The sequence below is a fragment of the Triturus cristatus genome, chromosome 8 (genome assembly GCF_964204655.1).
Source record: "Triturus cristatus chromosome 8, aTriCri1.1, whole genome shotgun sequence".
Lineage (NCBI taxonomy): Eukaryota > Metazoa > Chordata > Amphibia > Caudata > Salamandridae > Triturus > Triturus cristatus.
In genome coordinates this window covers 1594382176-1594403289 of record NC_140591.1, presented here as the reverse complement: position 1 = coordinate 1594403289, position 21114 = coordinate 1594382176, and positions in this window count along the sequence as shown.

The window sequence follows — 21114 nt, the reverse complement described above, 5'->3', positions numbered from 1 at the left end:
CAGTCCTTCGTAGCCGTCGGGACGCGGAGAACCTCGCAGAAAAGACTTTCGGACCACGTCGACATGCAGGGGTCGATGAAGTGGCGGCCTTCCTCCGGAATTTCCACACGAAGCTCCTCACGAACCTCTGGCTTGGACTGGTACCGCTGAAATCGGCCCGAGTTGGGCGCCAAACTGAAGTACTGGGTATTTTAGACCCAGCGGTGCAGGGGCACACACCCTATGACTTCGGGGTTTCACCCTGTTCCGGACCTACAGAAACACAGAGTCTTCTGGGTGAAGTCAAAGAATCGTTTATTGGCTGCAGACCAATGACAGATATCCTAGAAGTACAACAGCGTGTATGTTCTCAGGAGACTGCTGAAAATCATAGGAACGGACTTCTCCTTAAGTACAAAATATCATGCTCCAGGCATACATTCCTTGGTTTACGATATGGTCATATAAAGGTATACATTACAAACGAAAAAGCAGAGTCATGATGACCATCCCACATTCCAGTTCGGCCAGCCCACAATGATTTACACAGGAAGGTTCAGATCCCATGTTTGAAGTAAATAGACCCCCCAATAAATATGAGCATCTCCTGTTTTGAGAAACAAGTCATAAAGCAAGAACAAGCAGGTGTGGAAGAGATGAGCCGGGGAAGGGGAGCTCGTGAGACCGGTTTGACCCGGGGCAGCAGAGCCAGCTGCCCAGGTCACAGAGAAGTCAGAGGGAAAGCCCGTGTACTGTGAGGCCCGTATTAACTCCATCATAGCCTATGTGAGGGCAATGACAAGATGGCCACTGCTTCCAAAATGGAACCCGCGTAGTTGAGCAGAATACGTGTACACAGTGCATTCGTAGCTGGAACGGCACATAAAGCACTCGTACGTGCCGCATTTACCATTTGCGGTTCGCTAATACCAAAATAGACAGAGGTAGGGCCCTGTCCCCTACGCGGTTCCGAATACCAAAGTACGACAACACTGGCACCCCCCTTTGCACCACAGATGCAGGAAACCCATAGAACTGGCACACAAGTGACAGGTTTGAGGCAAACACCCCGTGCTGCTCACGGAGAGGCTGCAATTCACCATTGAACCACTAATGGGGATGTCCCACACTATGTCAAGCCGGTGCATCCCGTATGTTTCCGACGGCAGTGTTACACACATTGATGCCTTCATCACAATCCACAATCACATTACAGATGACTGTCACCAAGTGTGACTATCAATTCAGGTGAATCCAGCTCCATGTCATGTGCCCCATGGTGATTCTACATGTATGCTAAGTAACCAAACATGAACAGGAGCAGTGCACACACATTCCAAACACATAACACACCCAAGAAGCCGTGGTGCATCCCTTACCCTAAGGTGGGTTTTCGACATGTCCGTGCATGTTACGCTGATTCAGCACACGTTGCTGTATTCATGAGGAATAGCAGGAGCACAACAATGCCACCAGCAGACAGCATGCGCAAATACCTGGGGATGAGAGACACACAAGAAGTGAGCTAAAAGAAGCACATCCGCATGCATGGGCATGTACTCGACACGTATTAGGGTATCAACATGCTAGGTGAAAATAGTGTCTCAGGTAAGACATACTGTTATTACACCATCACTCGAGTGACACATCCAAACACACCTCTGACTCACTTGCCAGACATGCAAATGGACCCACACATTGCTACACATGCCACACAAGGCTCAATGCGTGCACACTCAGACACTGCAACTCACCACTAAGCAAAGAAGTTGCGTATGAGCCGACTCCGGATGTCCTCTTCCTCCTCCTCCTCTACATCACTTGCCTCGTCACCAAGCCCCTCGTCCTCCACGGGTGGATGTTCCTGCTCATCCGGATCCAGGATGAGTGGCACAGCTTTCTCCACTGCCATGTTGTGCAGCATGCAGCACACGAGGAAGATTTTGCAGACCTTCACCGGTGCATATGGGAGTGCGCCGCCGGTCTTGTCGAGGCACCTTCAGGAGGCCAAAGGTCCTCTCTATCACTCGCCTGGTCTGCCCATGGGCGTTGTTGTACCGGTGATCGGCAGCCGTTCTGGGGTTGCGGAGAGGTGTGATCAGCCATGGCATGTTGGGATAGCCAGAGTCCCCTACATGGAAACATCATGGACAGAAGTGGGTCAGGAGAAGCAGTAAGACAGAAAGATGACGCTAAATACAGGAGTAACAGAGTATACCCACCAACAAGACATGCTCGTTCGTTGCGCAGCTGCAGCATCATTTCAGGCACCCTGCTACGCCTCATGATGTAGGCATCGTGTGCTGATCCTGGAAAACGACCACAGACATGGGAAATCACCATGTTAGCAAGACACACCACAAGGGCATTAATGGAGTGGTAATGTTTCCTGTTCCTATAGGCTACCTCCTGTGCCTGTGGTGGTACCAAAGCCACATGTGTCCCATCAATAGACCCAATGACATGGGGCATCCCTCCCAGGGCATAGAAGTCACCCTTGACACCTGTCAACTGCTCAGGAGTTGGGAAATGTATAAACTCATCCAGGTGAACCAACATGGCCTCTAAAAAATCATGCACACCAGCTCGTGTGCGTGGACACTGTGTGCCTGTGCAGGGCCCTTGCGGGAGGGACACAAGCAGCTGCCCCAGCTGTAAGGGGACAATCCATAGATGAACACCTCAGTCGTGTACAAGTCCAGCATCAGGTGGCCAACGTGCAGCCATCTGCACGCCATAGTGATACGGTCCGTACACGCGTGTGTAGGGTCCGTACCACTATGGTTGTGTCGCCGTACGCGTACGCCATAATGATACGGTCCGTACATGTGTGTGTAGGGGCCGTGTCACTATGGTTGTGTCACCGTAGGCGTACGCCATGGTGATACGGTCCGTACACGCGTGTGTAGGGTCCGTACCACTAGGGTTGTGTCGCCGTACGCGTACGCCTTAGTGATACGGCCCCTACACACGCGTGTACGGACCGTATCACTATGGCGTACGCGTACGGCGACACAACCATAGTGATACGGACCCTACACATGCGTGTACGGACCGTATCACTATGGCGTACGCGTACGGCGACACAACCATAGTGATACAGACCCTACAGGCGCCTGTACGGACCGTATCACTGGAGTAGTGGTGCCCTAGGGGCGTGGAACGCACCGTACCTGTGTGTGTATAGTGAAATTATATAGGGGACACATGAGGGACAAGTATGAGGGCCTAAATGCATGATGGTTGTCATGGAGACCTAGTTTCAAGTTCAATTTATTTCATGAGGTGGCCAGCAGAAGTCGGTTGGAGACAATATACAAAGTTGCAAAGTGGTTGTTGAGTTCACATCATGCTCATTTTTTTAAACATGCAAAGGCACCCACTGGGGTAGGTTTAAAGGGATTGGAGGAAACGTAGGATGCAAATGAGATTGACCAATCACTCTGTACTCCTGTAAATGTAACAGCCCAGCAAGGCAAATATAAGGCAGCCAGGCCCCATGAGAGAGCACTTGCCTGCACAACCTTTCATTCCACACCACTGCTGCTGCTGCTCGTGATACCTCTGGCACCATGTCCAGGTCTGTGGAGAGGGCACAGCCATTCACCCAGGAGGAGAACCAGGCCCTGCTGGATGTGATCCTCCCACAGTACCACAGCCTGTATGGGAGACCAGGGGTGCAGGTGAGTGGTGACTCCATTAGCTCAGACTGTGCCCCTTTCTTGTGACTGTCACTTCTGGCATTGTGTCCAGGTGCAACAGACATGCAATGTTCTTTAGAGTGGGTCCCAGGGGGGGGAATGCCTCATGTCTCCCATGCAGAGCATGCTGTAGTGCATGTCTGCACTCCTCACTTGCATAGTGCTTACTGTGACAATCACTGCATGGTGCATGCCACATTCAGCCTGGCTAATCCTCTTGGGAATTTTGTTTCTACAGTCCTGGTGTGATTCTGTGGTCCCCCCAGTGTGACAGGTGACTGTACCCACAGATGTGTGTGAGTTGAGTGTACCTGTGGTGAGAGTGTCAAAATGATGTGTTCGTCCCCTGGACATTGGTGTGTGTGTAAGTACCCTGTCATGTGGGTGAGTGTCTATGTGGAGTGTTGCCCCCCAGCTGCATGAGGGATGCATATACCCTACCCATCTGATGTGAGCAGGGAGCAGTGCTGTGTGTCTGACGTGCTGAGCCTGCCCCACACCTGTGACACCCCCCGGTCTAGTGCCACATGTGCAGAGTGATGTTTGTACCCGCAGTTGCCAATGGCAAGTGATTGTCCTGTGCCTGTGTGTGTCTGTGTGCCCTGCTGAGGTTGTGCCAGTGGCCTGGGGCATGTGACTGCTTTGAGGTGCTGTACATAATCGTGGTGTAGCTTGTGATGCACAGTGTGAGCCGGGATCAGTGATTGTGTTGCACCCCTCATTCCACCTGTGTACTTTCAATGCCACGTCGTGCATTTGGCCTTCCCCAGAGGATAATGTCCCTATGATGAAGGTGCAATGATTTTGCTGCATACTATGCCCCGTTCAAACCAGCCAAATTGTTCAAATGTGTGTCTCTGTGACATGTAGCAGGTGTATTGATGTTGTCTCACTTTGTCATCCTCACAGGTAGGCGTCCATGCCAAGGGGGAGATCTGGAGGGAAGCCGTCAGTGCCGTGAGGTTGGTGGAGGGTCAGAGGCGGCGCCTTCCCCAGGTGAGGAAACGCTGGCAGGATATCCGGTGCTGGACCAGGAGGATCGCCCGGGTCCTGCTGGGGGACTCACCTGAGAGCCACAAGAACCGTGGGCGCCGGCGCCTGACCCACCAGATGAAGCGTGTGCTGGCGGTGGTCTTCCCTGACTTGGATAGGCGCCTAGCGGAGAAGCAGCAGCAGGAAGGGGGTAGGTACATGTGTGTTTGTTGTGTGTCACCAGCTTTTGGAAGTGCACAGTTGCATGGATACACTGCCAGGGTTCATATGTGCAGTACATATCCTGTTCCCCAAAGTAAACCGATGCTGTTCTTCCTCCCTTCCCCTCCTTGACACATGTTCCCTGGTCTGTGTGTAGTCACTCTTGCACAAGGTCATCTAGGCTGCCAGTTAATCCAAGTGCCCAATGCTTGCAGCATCATGTGTGGGGGTGGTGTGTAACATGTGTTGGGACCTTGCCTGTGCCCTGGCCAGTTCGGTCAATGTGGGGTCCATGTTAGTTGGCACTGATGCTGAGTCCCGACATAGGAGTGTGTCTGAAAAGTGTACTTCCTTACAGCATGCATGACCAATGTTGTGGCCTTAGACATGATGTGCATAAGTGGGAGATATGCATAATGCAGGGACGTTTGCTTCTGTTGCAGTCATATCCATCCCGGACCATGGAGGAGTGTGGCCACTACAGTCCCCTGGGGCACCTTTTCCTAGGTATCATGTGTGTCATCCAACAATGTGGACATTCACTGTGTCTTCAGCATAGGTTGGGCTCTGTGGCATTGTACCCTGGCCTAATGTGTATATACGTAAAGTGTGCTACATGTGTCCACTGTACAGGGTGACCCAATTTGGCTTGTGCATACTCACAGTGGCCGGTGCCAGTGTGTTTTGGTACAACTATCTGATGATGGTTGTTTGTCAATTTTATGTGTGGACAGGCGCACAAGGGTTAGTTTGTGTACATTCAGGATTTATTGAAGGGCATTTTAGTAATCCCTGAGTAAGAGGTGTAAGTACTTCCTCTGTGTCACTCACATTGTCTCAGGTAGGGGGGGGTTGTGCGGGAAAGGCCTACATGTCCAAAACGTATGTGTCCTTGCCAGGTCTGGCCTGTGTGTGATGATTGTCTGGACATACACTCAACATGCAGTGACCCAGTCATGTTGGGCAGGGTTTAATGTATTTGCTAAGCAGCATGTGCCAAAAGTTACAAGACATGGTTCCTGCTCAACCCTTTTTTGGCTACAGTGTGTGGTCCAGATGCTGTACTCGACTGCCCCCAGAGACTTGCTCCTCTGTCTAATTTGATATCAAGTTCTTTGCTGTTGTGTCATGCTCTCCATTGTTTCTCAGTGGCATGGTGGGTCAACCAACTGTGTGGTGCAGGGCCTACATATGTGCGTAGTATTGTAGATGTTACTCATGTTGCTTTTCATGCTATGCACTGTGACCTATGTAGTTTTGAATCATGTGTCATATGTATACAGATGTCTGATTATTTCCTGTCTCTTCACCTTGCCCACAGCAGCGTCGGGGGAAACCGAGGGAGACACTGGCACGGAAATTGAGGAGGGATCCAGCAGCGGTGCCACCAGTGCTGGTGAGTCTGTCTCAGCGAGTGGCACGGAGGTGGAGGGGAGTGCGGCGGAGGACCTGTCCAGTCTCACCACCGACTATGACGCTGACGGGTCCGAGGCTGAGCTCCCTGACAGGGCGGACGCTGCTCCCAGAGCTGAAAGCAGCACTCCATCTGTCGCCGCCCCCTCCATTCCCATCACCCGCCTCCCACCTGCTCGGGTCCCTTCCCACCGTGCTAGGCGCCAACAGGTCTCCTTCGTGCCAGGCACCGCACCCCCTGCCCCTGTCTCCCCTGCTGCCGTCAATGCCGAGTCTGTGGACATTCAGCGGCAGTTGCAGGTTGGTCAGGCATCGATGCTTACTGTCCTCCATGAGCACACCAGACTGCTGACACAGATGTTGTCGTACATGGAGGGCATGTCAGCAGCGATGTCTGATCAACGGATGTTGCTGAAGTCCATAGACTCCTCACTGACTGCAGCAGTGGATCTCCAGCAGTGCTCCGCCCCCCCTACCCCTGCACCATCCACACTTCCTACTCCCATGCCTGTCCCACGCACACCCAGACGTCCCCATGCACGCACCCCACCAGACACAGGCAGCACACCACCAGGGAAGGCAAAGCGCACTCCTCCAATCATGCACACACAGGGGGAGGTAGGCACACCCACTGGGTTGGGGGCAAACGGCAGGCACGCAGCCAGAGTGAGAGTCCACATTCCTCAAGACCCACTTCCTCCAAAACCACTCCCCTTAGCTCTCCTGGCCAACTGTCACCGAATGAGTCCTTGGTGGCCACTGTGTCCCTCAGCCCCAGTGTTGCACCACCCCGCAAGCGGTGGAGGCAGTGCACGGCCACGGGAATAGAGTCCCCCCCTGTCCACACCCCCCCCGGGAGCGCTGCAACCCATCCCTCCAACCCCCCCTCCTTGGGGCCTGTGGTTCATTCGGGTGCAGGGGAGACGCTGGGCGAACTGGCAGTAGTGTGTAGCGCCGTGCTGGAATCCACCTTTGGCGCTGCCCCACCCCCTGTGGTGGAGTCGTCCGTCCCTGCACCCACAACACCTACCCTTGCCCCTCCTGTCCCTGCGGTGCCTGGTCCTTCCCCCCCACATGATGCCCCCCCTTCTGTGGATGAAATGGACATGTGAACTGTGCAGGCAAGCTAGGGGACACACGTCCCGATGTGTACCCCCCCAGGACTTTGCTGATGGCCTGGCCCATGGGCCTTGTAAATAATGGACATTTAAAACAATTCATTTTGAATGCTGAATAAAGCTTTTTGTTTTTCAGTTGCACACTTATGCTTTCCTGGACTTGCTGTTGGTGGTGCTGCTCCATGATTTGGGGTGGTGATAATGTGTTAGGTGTCTGGGAAATGTTGTAGTGTGCTGCTCATGGGGTGGACCCTGGTATCTGTGTGCCATCACAAGGGCTCTGCAAATAATCTTTGATCACGTGTGCTCTTACTGTATGGTGATATTGTCCCAAGGTGTGTTCCTTCCTCTGTGGACCCTGACATCTTCCCTGCAGGCTGTTTCCCAATTGTAGTGCTGAGCTGTGTCTACATATCCTGGATGTGTGACGGATCCCTTCAACTTTGGCCATGCCTGCTCAGCAATGTCTCCACCTGCATCATTTGTGGCATCCTTGGTGGTCCCTGTACTAGTGTATGGAGTATATTGACATGACTTCATGTGGACATGTTCCCTTTTACGCCCTATGCATGTGTGTACTCCCAGCCTCGCACACATGTGTTACGTGTTCTGCAGGGTCTTTGGTCACCTGACTGACAATTGTGGGCATTGTATCTGTGGGTACTCCACCCTTTTCCTTCCATGGGAGGCAACAACTTGTTGGCTGCCCCAGCACCTGTACATTCCTATCAGTCCTGGAATGTGCGTGACAGTGTATGTTCCCTTTGGGTCTCTTAGTTTAGTAGGGTGGCACATGAGTATACAGTCTTGTTGCATGCTCTCATTGTGTGTATTGTGCTGCCAGCACCAGGGGTGGGTATGCATGTGTCATATGTCTGGGCACTGCTGGGAGTGATAGGCACCCACCCCTCCTATGTCTGGGCACTGCTGGGAGTGACAGGCACACACCCCTCATATGTCTGGGCACTGCTGGGAGTGATAGGCACCCACCCCTCCTATATCTGGGCACTGCTGGGGGGACTCTGCACCCACCCCTCCTATGTCTGGGCACTGCTGGGGGGACTCTGCACCCACCCCTCCTATGTCTGGGCACGGCTGGGAGTGATAGGCACACACCCCTCCTATGTCTGGGCACTGCTGGAAGTGATAGGCACCCACCCCTCCTATGTCTGGGCACTGCTGGGGGACTCTGCACCCACCCCTCCTATGTCTGGGCACTGCTAGGAGTGATAGGCACACACCCCTCATATATCTGGGCACTGCTGGGAGTGATAGGCACCCACCCCTCCTATGTCTGGGCACTGCTGGGGGACTCTGCACCCACCCCTCCTATGTCTGGGCACTGCTGAGAGTGATAGGCACCCACCCCTCCTATGTCTGGGCACTGCTGGGGGGACTCTGCACCCACCCCTCCTATATCTGGGCACTGCTGGGGGGCCTCTGCACCCACCCCTCCTACATCTGGGCACTGCTGGGGGGACTCTGCACCCACCCCCCATATGTCTGGGCACTGCTGGGAGTGATAGGCACACACCCCTCATATGTCTGGGCACTGCTGGGAGTGATAGGCACCCACCCCTCCTATGTCTGGGCACTGCTGGGGGGACTCTGCCCCCACCCCTCATATGTCTGGGCACTGCTGGGAGTGATAGGCACCCACCTCTCTTATGTTTGGGCACTGCTGGGAGTGATAGGCACCCACCCCTCCTATGTCTGGGCACTGCTGGGGGGACTCTGCACCCACCCTCCTATGTCTGGGCACTACTGGGAGTGATAGGCACACACCCCTCATATGTCTGGGCACTGCTGGGAGTGATAGGCACCCACCCCTCCTATGTCTGGGCACTGCTGGGGGGACTCTGCACCCACCCCTCCTATGTCTGGGCCCTGCACTACTGGCAGTGATAGGCACCCATCCCTCCTATGTCTGGGCACTGCTGGGAGTGATAGGCACCCACCCCTCCTATGTCTGGGCACTGCTGGGAGTGACGAACACACACCCCTCCTATGTCTGGGCACTGCTGGGGGGACACTGCACCCACCCCTCCTATATATGAGCACTGCTGGGGGGACTCTGCACCCACCCCTCCTATGTCTGGGCACTGCTGGGGGGACTCTGCATCCACCCCTCCTATATCTGGGCACTGCTGGGGGGACTCTGCACCCACCCCTCATATGCCTGGGCACTGCTGGGAGAGATAGGCACCCACCCCTCCTATTTCTGGGCACTGCTGGGAGTGATAGGCACACACCCCTCCTATGTCTGGGCACTGCTGGGGGGACTCTGCACCCACCCCTCATATGTCTGGGCACTGCTGGGAGGGATAGGCATACACCCCTCATATGTCTGGGCATGGCTGGGAGTGATAGGCACCCACCCCTCCTATGTCTGGGCACTGCTGGGGGGACTCTGCACCCACCCCTCATATGTCTGGGCACTGCTGGGAGTGATAGGCACCCACCCCTCCTATGTCTGGGCACTGCTGCGGGGACTCTGCACCCACCCCTCCTATGTCTGGGCACTGCTGGGAGTGATAGGCACCCACCCCTCCTATGTCTGGGCACTGCTGGGAGTGACAGGCACACACCCCTCATATGTCTGGGCACTGCTGGGAGTGATAGGCACCCACCCCTCCTATGTCTGGGCACTGCTGGGGGGACTCTGCACCCACCCCTCATATGTCTGGGCACTGCTGGGAGTGATAGGCACCCACCCCTCCTATGTCTGGGCACTGCTGGGAGTGATAGGCACCCACCCCTCCTATGTCTGGGCACTGCTGGGGGGACTCTGCACCCACCCCTCCTATGTCTGGGCACTGCTGGGAGTGATAGGCACCCACCCCTCATATGTCTGGGCACTGCTGGGAGTGATAGGCACCCACCCCTCCTATGTCTGGGCACTGCTGGGAGTGATAGGCACCCACCCCTCCTATGTCTGGGCACTGCTGGGGCTGATGGCCACACACCCCTATGTGTCTGTCCACTGGCGTGGTACGACCCGTACCCACGTCCTACTGCCATTGCAGTGGTGATGTAGGGGTACGCTTGGTACGAGCCGTACCCACGTCCTTGAGGCATGGGTACGGGTCGTACCCCCATTGTTGGGGTGCGGTAGGGGTACGTACCGTACCCATGCCTTTGGACGTGGGTACGGCCCGTACCAAGCGTACCCCTACATCGCCACTGCAATGGTGGTACGGGCCGTACCCATGCCTGTGGGACGTGGGTATGGGCCATACCACCATTGTGGCTTTGCGACCCATGCCATATGAACTGCCGCATGTCTGACTCCAAGGCTTTAAACAGTGGTGGCTTAAGATGGAGTGGTAAATTCATGAAGTGGTATAGTAAGCGTGGAAGGACCACCATTTTCAGTAGTGCAATCCTACCCATGACTGCCAGACGTAGGGTGTTCCAGAAAGCCATTTGTGGCAGCACTGTTGTGATGGTGCACCCCAGGTTACCCTCCAAGAGGTCCTGATGATCTCGATATATGTGGATCCTGAGATATCGGAACGCTGCTAACTGCCAGCTTACCGGCTTGTCACTGATGATTAGTTGTGGGTCTGGGGTAGACTCCGCAAAGGGGTACAGACATGAATTTTCACAATTCACTCTCAGTCCTGACACTGAGGTGAATTCCGACAGTGTAGTCTCAAAAGATGCACATGGCTGCCCAACATCCCTGAGGTATTTCAATAGGTCATCTGCATACAGCGAGACCACATGCGTGCCGTTTCCCAATGGAATTCCCCATTCATCCTGAGTACCGTGAAGTGCCTCTGCCAACGATTCTACAGCCAGCATAAAGAGCAACAGAGCGAGTGAGCATCCTGGCCTCATACCGCGCTTGATAGGGACCTGCTCCAATAGATAATGACCCGTCTTAATTTTGGCTACTGGGCCCGTGTATAATACTTTAACAAGGCCCAGGAACACGTCTCCCAAGTTGTATTTTTGCGACACAGCGAATAGGAACCCCCATTCCAGGGTGTTGAAAGCCTTCTCCAAGTCTGAAGCTAGGCACCCAGCATGTGGCCAGATTTAGTGATGTGCTGTGGGCCAGCTGAAAACCGTTGTGATCCATGTGCACTAGCTGTGGTACCAATGGGGCCAGTCTAATCGCTAAGATTTTAGATAGTACTTTATAATCTGTGTGAAGCAGTGCTAATGGTCTATATGACCGGATCAGTTCTGCGTCCCTGTTAAGTTTAGGCAGGGACACCAGTAAGGATTTGCAAAGTGTTAGAATGCACATTTCCTGCACCTTCTGGTACATTGTGAAAAGTCGCGGATCCAGAGTCTTTTGGTATGCTTTATAGTATTCGGCCAGGTAGCCGTCTGGTCCCGATGCTTTGCCCATGGTCAGCGAGCATATTGCAACTTGGACCTCCAGCACTGTAAGTGACTCATTCAGCTCATCCCTTTGTGTTGCTGTGATCTGGCACAAAAGGAAGCAAAAAAGGAGTCTATATCTGCTAGTTTTGCACGGTTCGACGATTGGTATATGCTGGTGTAGTGTGTGGTGAACGCACCGTGGATATCTTGCTGCGTGGTGAGTACTTGCCCAGTCACAGACCGCAGTCACAGCACTGGCCTCCATGTATATTCTTGCTAGATCATGTGCACCAGCAAACAGCCTGCCCTGTCTGTCATTGCATGAGTGTGCTCGGCATGAAATGGGTAGTTCAAACAGCGCAGTCGCTCTAGTACTTCGGCATGTTGCTGATGCCGCGCATCTATATCTGGCTGCACAAGGTCGCCCTGCGCTAAACTGCCTCAAGCCAGGTCAGTTCATCCTCAATATTTTTCACTTCACCATCGAGCTGTCTCCTGATATGCTAAGTCAACCCCATGTATTGCCCCCTGGCTACTGCCTTGCCTGCATCCCACAGAACACCTGTGTCTGTTACTGACCCCTCATTACTTTCATAATATATTTCTATCACTGCGTCTACTGCTGCTTTGATTGGGGGATCCTCTAGTGCCAGAGGTTGAAGCCTCCAGATATGGCTGATGGGACCCTCAACCTCTCCTTGCAATGTTATAATATATGTATTATGGTCTGAATGTGTTTTGCCAAGATAATCTGTGCTGAGGCATTTCGCTAATAGTTGCATGCTTGCAACAAAGCGATCAATATGGACATGTAGTCTGTGTGGGTGTGAGTAGTACGAGTACAGGTGTGTCTGTGGATTGAGGGCCCTCCACACATCTGCCAAATCCCAGCAGCGCAGCCACTCACCGAAGTGCCTAGCGTTGAATGTTCCTACAATTTGTGCTAGTGGTGGGAATGAACTATCTATTGTTGTGTCTTAGACCGAGTTAAAATCACCCACAAGCAACCAGGAGACTTCACTCCAGTATGAGAGGAGGTCTGTCAGTATGCACAAAAATGTGCCCTGTTCCGTGTTTGGGGCTTATATAGAGCTTAACACTACGTGGTGTCCATTGAGGCGGCCTTTTGTGAGTACATATCTGCCGTGTGCTTCTATTTCGACCTCTTCCGATTTAAACTGGTTACCCTGTTGAACCCATATTATTGACCCCTAGCGTAGGCTAAATAGCCTTTGGCCAGTATATGGCCTTTACATCTCTGTTGCAATCTGCGGATTTCTGGCTGCGAGATGTGCATTTCTTGTAGGAATGCTACATGAGCTGCGTGGCGCTTAAGGTATGCATATATTTCTTACCTACCGGTTGTTGTGTGGATTCCCCGGACATTCCAGGGCACTACATTTGTGGGCGACATGTAACATGGTTAGGAGGCAGTGTGCTGCATGGCCAGCTTATTACACAAGCAGGCAGGTGATGTCATGGTGAGTACCCCAAGTTTGTGGAATGTAACTGTGAGATCCATAGGTGTATGAGTGTACTAACACTAACTAGGGGTGTGGGTAAAAACTTTATGTGGCACAACTGGGATAGAGCAGAGAGGCAACTCAGGGCTATGGTCGCTGCCTAAAATCCACTGGGGGGTGGAAAGCATGTGGTGCACAGATGATATGAGCTGGGGCCCGTCTTGCACATTTACGTGCGTGCACTATGCCATATCTTGTGTCATAAGCTAGTGTCCTGCAGTTTAGAGTCTATGCGTATCATTGTGAGCCCCCCTGCACAGCGTCAGCCCCGGAGTGCACTAGAAAGCTAGTTGTGCGTGGTATATGTTTCCCACAAATAAATACGTATACAATCTCATACTTGCATATCTAAAGGTTACATATGAATGCTACATTAAGTCATCCACAATTTGGGGTGTTACAACCAGAAGTGATTGCGAGTCTTCGTGAACCGGCCACATAGCCTGTGAATTGTCACCACTCAGAGACTGTTCAGAGGGGGCATCTGCGTCTCTGCTATTCTCGCAAGTCCACCACTGCTTGTTGTGCATCTCTTCTTTCTTGCATTACTTGTTCCTAGTTAGGGGGCAGCTGTCGACTGCTGTGGCAATTCTGTTGTTCCCATCCTACATCTGCTGCAGCGATTCTTTCGAGTGTCCACCTATGACTCCATAGTGCCATGTCTCTAGCTCGGTCAGGTGTGATGCCCTTGAGTTTCAAGCCAGTCCCACACATCTTCTGCTTTACTAAAGAAGTGCGTAGTCCCATCCGCGATTACCCACAGTAGGGCCAGAAATATGTGAGAGTATTTCAGGTTCAGATCACACATTCGCCATTTGACTGCGAGAAGTGCTTTCTGCTGCCTCTGCCAGTTTTGGTCCCATTCCCGGTGGTAGACACTTTGAGGGTACCCTGTGCACTCTCTCTACAGCGCAGAAAGTAGAGAGCGTGCCCACAGGCATTAAAGGCTCTATCCAGGCTTCGGTGTATGCTACTGCATCTCGGCCTTCTATGCCTTCCGGTAGCCCCACCTCAAGCATGTTATTCCTGCAGGATCGACCCTCTGTATCGTCTATCCTGCATGCCAGGAAGTGCAATCTGGAGATGAGATTTCGAACTCCATGGACATTTCCTAGGCCACTGGGGTGATCTCCTTCACCTCTGCAGTTAGTTTGTTGACTCTCCCTGTCCGATGTCTGTGGTCAGCATGAAGGAGCATGAAGTTGGCAGTGACCTTACCTATCCGGCATTGAAGAGATGTACGGGTCTATGTCAGTGCTTCACTGATTTGTGTAACTGCTTGGAGCACATAGTCTAGTTTTGATTCCAGATCGGAAGTTTTGGAGGCACCAGACATCTCAGACTCCTGATCTGATTGACCGCTGCACCTGTGCCTGTGCGTTGTCTGCCCATCTTGTTAGAGTAATGATGTTGTTGTGGTTGGAGGAAGGATTTCACACCGCGCACCTCGGCGTTTGGCAATGTTTCTGGATGGCCCCACAAACACAGCTTAGTAGGCTGCCTTGTGCTGAGTTTATAATTACTGCTTAAATGTTGAGTCTACTTCAGTTTGTACTATGGTTCTGAGTGCCCACAGTAGTCTCTCCTGTCTGATGTAGCCTTCAGTGTCACCTCAACTGTGCCCGAGTACGTTGCCTCAATGTGCATTTGATTCACCTCTTCCCCTTCGCGATAGTGGGGGGGTCTGTATAGGAGCTGTACCATACCTTTGTTGTGCTCCTCTAGGCACCTACGATCGTGCCCCAGACCATTTCCAACTTGGGGCTGATACTGCAACTCCCCTTACGTTACGTGCAGACCAGGCATAGGGATTACCTCATGCCAATGACTGTATGCTACAGGCCAGGTCCTTTTGTATTCATTCTGGTGTCTCCTACCGCATTCGCCACATGTCTATGTGCGGCCCTCCCATGACTCCTGGCCTCACCGCAGTGCTGGCCTGCAGTTAGGCCGCAAGTTCGCCCTCCGCTTTGCTCACCAAGCAACTATATCAGGCAGGGGGAATTGCATTTGCTTCCATAAACTGTGAGTGATCAGACAGTACAGATCCACCACCTGTGCATTTCCTCAGGTGCTTGTGCTCCCCACCGCAGCTCACCTCAGGCGTTCTCTTGTGTGTCACGCAGTGCAGCTCAGGTTCGCACTGCCACTTGAATCCGCACCTGCCTCATCAATGCGAATGGTCTTGCTCAGGGGCCCTCGGCGTAACAGCCCACTTGGCATTAGCTCACGCCGTGGGTTCCCAGGCAGGGCAAGGCAGAATCAGCAGCGGCTCGCAACCCACCGGGTCATCCCAGCTCCCAAGAGACCTCAGGTGGGTGGGTATCTCTATGTGCCTCCTTGTCTGATATTGTATGCAGCGATGGGGCCCCCACCACACGTCCAGGCCAGCAGGAGGGGAAGAAGAGAAAAATATAGAGGGGGAGGAAACTACACCACTACCCCCTCTACTTCAGTCCCAATTGGCTGTCTGCACTGGTTACCTCCGTAATAGAACAGCGTCACATCCAGTCTTGCTCTCAGCTGCCCATCGGGTGCTACCCTCCATCTCTGCTGCTCGCTCCGATGTGCGGCTGGGCCGATGACACCACACTGCTTCTGACACTGTGGACTGGACAGGCTTTTATAGGGGCACCGTCTGGTCACTTTACGCACCAGTGAGCTGTTGTGCCTTTGCTGCGAGGCACTCTGCTCGATTACAGCCTTGGCGCTCTCGCAACTCGTAGTGTCTCTCGGCTACCTGCCCAACGCTATGGCGTCCTCTCTTAGCATGTCTCAGTATATACAGCTTCCAAATTTACTGCACTTGCTCACACCGGCATCCCAAAGTTGTCGGGATGACACCAGCAACTTGATGGCACTGCTGTGCACAAGATAAATATCGGATTGTCGGGCCTTGAGACGGAGCCTCACCAGAGTGCATCTGCCATCATGGCTGGCTAGCCATGCCCCTTGACATGCTATGCAGCTGATGCCCCTCACTTAAAAACTATGTAGGTTATCATACAGCTGGACAAATGTTGTCAGTCCTACTATAGGATTCATTCGCTGAAGCCGATCGTTTACCTAGGTAGGTATAATAGAAGCCCGGGAATACAGAGTTAAAAATCTGCCTGCCATGTATAATCAACAAAAAGTAATGCATACATCTTCTTCTACACACATTTAGAACATAAAAGGGTACAGTAACTTATAAATGTTTTGTGCCAGAGTTTCAACCATTTGCAGCTTTCCTAATGCGCATAGTTAGATATCTTACATATTTATTGGTAGTGGAGACTATGGCAATATAATTGAAAGAAAGTACAATTTATTATTTGAAACATTAATACATAATTCATTTAAAATTATTAATTGTTGTTTTTTAGTTATTTACTTTATTTATTAAAACAAATTGAAGATGGCAAGAAAACATGAAAAGAGAACAATAAATGCTACTTAAAGAAGAATAAAAAGAAGAAATGAGAGGACACACACAATGTTGTAGAGGAAAAATATCTTCTCGTAACTAAATAGTTTCTTAAAATACTATTAGGAAGATTGAAAACTGTGGAAAATGTTGACAAGAAGAGTTTAACAACAAATTGGAAAAAAATTAGAACTAGTCATGTCGAAGGAACTTCAAATTATAGAAAAATAACACATCTGATAAGAATACAGAAACAGTATAAGGATATAAGGATATAAGAAGAACAATGTTTAGAAGTACAGTAATTCAAAATGTAATGAAAAATTAAAAAAAATATTAAAGAAGATCAGTAACTTATATCAAAAAGCAAGAGTTTGAAAGTGTAGTAGATAAAACTTTTGAGTTGAAACAAAAGTTTATTATCTTAATAATAAAGAGAATGAGAATGTTGCATAAAACAATGGTGTTTATGAAGGAGAAAAGAAAAAGCCTGGTAATAGAATTACATTTTGTGAAACTTTTGCTGGTGAATGGAAGCACGCTTCCAGTCCAGATACTTTCTATAGTGAAGAAAGCTATTTTCAAGAGAACACGTTATTGTTATTAGTGGTTGATGTCATAAGGTGAAAGATAGCTGCCCCATTCCAACTGAAAAATGGTTCCTAGGAATATAGAGGAAGTAATAGCTGAAGAAGTTCAAGGAAGGTGTACGCAAGCTCCTGTATATAAGTGGGATTGTATCAGTATTTGCAGTATTCAACAAGAATCTATTGACATATTATGAATTCTTTGCGTGAATATGCAATTAACAGTGTTAAATGAAATATTAAGATGGTACAAGGATTAGATTAATGTAAAATAAGAAAATATACTAAGTTACAGGGTAATTCTCTGGCTTGTCTTTCAAGAAAAGTGTGCATAAGTACTTTTCATCATTTAAGAATGTTAGCTGTAAACCACGTTGAAATGTGGAAGTTAGTAAGGAGACTTTACTATAGAAAGACTCCTGCATTATGTTTAAGTGAAATCAATACAGCACTTTTGCACGGTTCTGTATCAGATGTACAGAACGTTTGTGATGATGTACAGTTTTGTGTTTTGGTTCTGAAGAGGAATTTAGAGAAACTGAGAGTTTGATAAGTGTAGGTGTTGAAGAACAGGAGAAAGAAATAAGTATTGATGATTTTTCAAAATTATTTACAAGTTTATTACAGTTTCCACTGAAAAAACGAACATAGAGCCCGATTCACAGGGGAAAACTTACACTTTTGAGTAAGCTCACTACTTTTCGGTATTCACAAAGGTAAACTTAGACCAGAATGTCTAACTATACTACTCTTTGGTATTCACAAAGGTAAACTTAGGCCAAAAGTCTAACTTTACCACTTTTCAGTATTCACAAAGGTAAATTTAGACCACAAGTCTAAGTTTACTCTTTATCGATATTCACAAAGCTAAACTTAGACCAAAAATCTAACTTTATTTACCTTTGTGAATACCGAAAAGTAGTAAAGTTAGATTTTTGGTCTAAGTTTACCTCTGTGAATGCCGAAAAGTAGAAAAGTTAGACTTTTACTCTAAGTTTAGCTTTGCGAATACCAAAAAGTAATAAACGTACACAAAAGTGTATGCTTACTTTGGTGACTCGACCCAATAGTTTGTATTTGTTGTCGATGTACTCAATATAGAAGTCAAACTAGGAATGTTGATTTATAATAAAAAATTGGAAAAAAAAACCATAAGTGGCAGCCGTTTTTTTTTTTTTTTTGAAGAAGGACAATTTGAGTTGTCCAGTGATTAAGTAATATGTAAGTACTCTTACAACAAATTAGAAAATAACTAAATGCCAGCTAGAGCAGTGTATAAAAGTTGGAACCTATTCCTCAGGAATTAGCAGATTTAAATGTAGTCTATTCTACTCCAATCTGTTCACCCATTCCAGGCCATAATTTGCATGGAGCCTAAGACAGGCTGCCACCAACAGATTTACAAAATGGTCTCAAAGGAAGAGTTGTGTACTTACCTTTAGATTTTAAGAAAAATATTGAAATTGTTGATGTAGAGAGAGTGGACAATGAGCCAGTGAGTATTCCAGTAAATGGTGTACCAACAAAGAGTAAAAACATATTGCAAGAGTTTGTAGATATTAACCCCTTTGCTGCTAGGCCTTTCCCCTGTGCTAAGCTTTTTTTTAACTATCTGGGGTAGTTCGCGCTTAGGCCCCTGTAACTTTTTGACCACATAAGGTATCCACGCCAAATTTGTGCCCTTTTTTTTCAACATCATGGGGATTCAAAAGGTACTCAGGGTATGTGGATTCCCCAGGTGGGGACCCAGAAATTAGCCAAAATACCTCTAAATTCTGTTTTTTGGGGGAAAAATGCGGAAAAAGGGCGTCTGTTTTTTCCCTACAAATTGTATTAAAAAAGGGGTTGTGGTACTGAAATCACCATCTTCTCAGCTTTCAGGGACAAGCAGACTATTGTTGGCAAACAAACATTTTTTACACAGTTTTGGCATTTTTCTGGGACATAGCCTATTTTTGCTATTTTTTGTGCTTTCAACCTTCTTCCAGTTAATGGTATAAATGGGTATGAAAGCAATAATGGATCCTGGAGAGCTATACATTTAAAAAAAAGTAGACAACATTCTGAATTCAGGAAGGGGTAATTTGTGTAGATCCTTCAAAGTTTCTTCATAGAAACTAACAGTTAAATATAGGAAACATTTAAAATTAGTTGAAAAAAAAGCCATTTGTGTCAACGTTTTCACCTGTAACTTCTTCTAATTATGACAGCTGTATGAAAGCAATATACCGTTAGTGTGTATATATAGGACTTGTAGGTTCACCAAGAACCCGACAAACCCAGAGCCAATAACTGAGCAGCGTCTAGCAATGTTTTTTTATTATTTGCCGGCCATATAGCAATTATTTTGGGAAAATGTATACATGGAAAACTTGGTATGAAAGACACCTATGTATTTCTGAATTGGGAACAAAATATAGAGTTTAGAAACAGTAGATATTTGCACATTTCCAAAATCGGGAGTACCCATACTAGCATGAGAATTATAGGCCATTTTTCAAAATGAATTCTTTTTTACACATTGTCTGTCATTTGGAAGGCAGAAATGCATAAAAGGTCAATAGGTAATAACAGTTGCTCTACAATTCTGAGTTCCCCTAAAACTCCTGATACAAATGGTACCTCACCCAAAACGTATTGAGACAACATCAAAATTGCCTATCACAAAATGTTTTGGGCCATTGCCTATCGCAGGTACTTGGGCCTCCTACACGAGTGAGGCACCATTTTTATTGGGAGACCCAGGGTAACCCTGGGTGGTAGGAAATTTATGTAAGCCCGGTGATGCCACAACTTTCCCATACAAAAATGTGTGAAAAAAGTGATTTTTGTTTAGCTAATTATGAGGTTTGCAGGGGATTCTAGGTAATAAAATGTTGGGGGATTCATGCAAGCCATACCTCCCTGGAATTCCCTGGGTGTCTAAGTTTCAGAAATGGGTGGGTTTGGTAGGTTTCCCTAGATGGCCGCCGAGCTCGGGGCCAAAAATCCAGGTGACCCCCCTTGCAAAACCAGGTTGTTTTGTGATAGGCAATTTTGATGTTGCCTCAATACGTTTTGGGCCCTTGCCTGTCGCGCGTACTTGTGCCTCCCACACGAGAGAGGCACCATTTTTATTGGGAGACCTAAGGGAACGCTGGGTGGTAGGAAATTTGTGTCAGCCCCGTGATGCCACAACTTTCCCACACAAAAATGTGAGGAAAAAGTGATTTTTCTAGCTAAATTTGAGGTTTGGAGGGGATTCTGGGTAAGAAAACGTTGAGGGATCCACTGAAGCGATATCTCCATGAAATCCCCTGGGTGTCTATTTTTCAGAAAGGTGTGGGTTTGGTAGGTTTCCCTAGATGGTCGCCGAGCCCGGGGCCAAGACCCAGGTGACCACCAGTGCAAAACCAGTTTGGTTTGTGATAGGTAATTTTGATGTCACCTCACTAGGTTTTGGGCCTTTGCCTGTCACGGGTACTTTACCTACCCACACAATTGATGTACCATTTTTCTCTGAAGACTTTGGGGAATGAGGGGTGAGTAGAATTTTGTGCATCCACACAGATTCCAGAAATTTCCACCACAGAAATGTGAGGAAAATGTGTTTTTTTATACACATTTTGAGGTCTGCAAGGGATTCTGGATAACAGAACCTGGTGAGAGCCAGAAAAGTCACCCCATCCTGGATTCCCCTGGGTGTCTAGTTTTTAACAATGTATAGGTTTGCTGGGTTTTCCTAGGTGCCGGCAGAGCTAGGGTTCAAAATCTACAGCTAGGCACTCTGCAATAAAAGGGTCAGTTTTCACTGAGAAAATGTGGTGTGTCCATGTTCTATTTTTGGCCATTTCCTGTCACGGGCACTAGGCC